This window comes from Oratosquilla oratoria, chromosome 30, assembly GCF_046742065.1.
Source record: "Oratosquilla oratoria isolate Oo_2021 chromosome 30, ASM4674206v1, whole genome shotgun sequence".
NCBI lineage: Eukaryota > Metazoa > Arthropoda > Malacostraca > Stomatopoda > Squillidae > Oratosquilla > Oratosquilla oratoria.
The window spans coordinates 46982238-46984737 of record NC_134806.1 but is presented as its reverse complement, the minus strand read 5'-3'; positions in this window follow the sequence as shown (position 1 = coordinate 46984737).

The window sequence follows — 2500 nt, the reverse complement described above, 5'->3', positions numbered from 1 at the left end:
TTAACCTCAATAATATATATATATATATATATATATATATATATATATATATATATATATATATATATATATAATATATATATATATTACTTTTTCTTTGGGAGAGAGCACTCTTTGCCACAATCCCTTTCACGATTGATCATTTATATGCCTATAACCTGAATAAAAAATTTGTTTGTTCGAATCAGTCCGACAGATTCCTGTGATTAATTTATCCTTGGTGTTTGTTTTTTCTCCCTCTTTCCCCTGGTGGGGAGTACAGTTCTGGGTCAGCACTGGTATGATTAACTTGTATTATTACCTATTATATGCATCTATACGCAGATACTTTCATTATTCTCAATGAATTCTATTAAAAAATGACACATAACTGGTAGGGAGTAGGGCGCTGGGTTAGCACTGACTATTTTTCAAATGCAGTACCCATCGATGCCTCTGAGCGTTCATATCTCTGGGTAAAACCCCGACTAACACTTTGTTCTACAATTCAAGGTTCCGTTACCTCGTTTCTTGATGTAACATTTATGTATCATAAATTCCCTAAGTTATTCCCCTAATGAAATTCTGAACTGGAGGTTGGAAATTTTTCTCCTTCTAAATTTAAGGTTCCTAGTTTATGTTTACATCCGAATGACGTCACGGCGGAGTGGAGTGAGAGTTTACCCACAATGCCTAAGCGATCTCACTTATAGAATCTTCTAAAAATATGCAAATAAATGCAAATGATAATTCCTGGCCTTACATCTGGTTCAGATAATTTTTTCATTATCATAATTATTATCATTCCACTTTATTACATGAGTGTAAGCTCTGAGACAAAAATGAGTAACATAATAAATGTGATAACGTACCGTCAAAGTCGTCCGTATTCCCAAACTTCACTTACCCGCTGGTTTGAACTATGATTTTAGCCAAATCTCTCCTAAAAGGATAGAAAACTATTATTACATATTTTTAAATTCCATCTGTCTTTTACGTTTAATTTCAAATCCTAAATTACACAATATCAATTTGTATAATTACTGTTCATTCACCAATTAACTACATTCGCTTTGAATTTAAACACACTTTTTATGATAATTTCAATGTCTGTTGTCAATTATCGCTTGTTGACGTCTTTTCAGAAGTCTTTTTACGTAGTTGGAACACACCATCACACTGCGATGTCAAAGCTCAAACTGACCAACGATCGACGACTGGCGAAAAAAAAGCAGCTGTCTGCATTCAATGACGACGACTTAAACTTAGAATTAAAGATTCTTTATTCATACGAGAAAAAATAATTACAAGGTATCGCGAAAAAAATAGAAACGAAGTCAAAGGCCCAATTGATAAAATACCTACGAGAAACCACTTTAAAAAAAGAAAAACGAAGACAAGATTGGTATCAAGAAAAACTTATGATTGCCTAACTACATTGTCCTTTATAATTTATCTATTTTATTTTAGTAAAGTTTTATTCCCTTTTACTTGTTTTATTTTCTTTGTTTACTGTTTTAGTATGGATAAAATGTAGTATTTCCATCACAAGCCTATTTCATCCAGTTACGAATTCTTCAGGTTCAATCTAGGCAACGCTTTTTTTGTTTTTTAAGATATTTACCTGTTTTGGTTGACCACAAAACACACTACACGCTCCACTTTGCTTTGAAAGGCAAAGAAGATTAGTTGAGGAAGGTTAGTTAAACTTAGATTAAGTTAAACAATGTTGAATTAAGATGAATTAGGTTTCTTTAGGTTAATGTTGTTGTGATTGGTCCTTTCGGATTCTGTCGACAATGATGAAGGCTCTTGTTATGATGACCTGTAAAACTATTTTATCCTTAGTGTACATCTTTTACTAGTGTATATCATAATAATGATAATAATATTATCATCATCAATAATAATAATAATAATAGTAATGATTATAATAATGATAATGATAAGATAATAATAATAATAATGATAATAATAATAATAATAATAGTAATGATAACAATAATAATAATAACAACAACAACAACAACAACAACAACAACAATAATAATAATAATAATAATAATAATAATAATAATAATAATAATAATAATAATAATAATAATAATAATAATAATAATAATAATAATAATAATGATAATAGTAATGATAATGATAATAATAATAATAATAATAATAATGATAATAATAATAATAATAATAATAATAATAATAATAATAATTATAATAGTAATAGTAATAGTAACAATAGTAATAATAACAAGAACAGTAATAATAACGTCAATAATGATAAAGATATACTAATACGTAAGAGCAGCATACCCTACCTCTGCTGCGTGGTGAAAACTTCTTGAGTATTCTAAATCTCCTGCTGCCGCGCGCGGTGGCAGTGCACGCATTCGGTCAAACATCGTCACGCCGCCACCGTGTGAAGGGCTTCGTTGAACTCCACTAACTTCAATCCTGGGTTAATGTTGTCATTTTTTTTTCTCGATTTATTCTCATTATTTAGTTGCCTTAG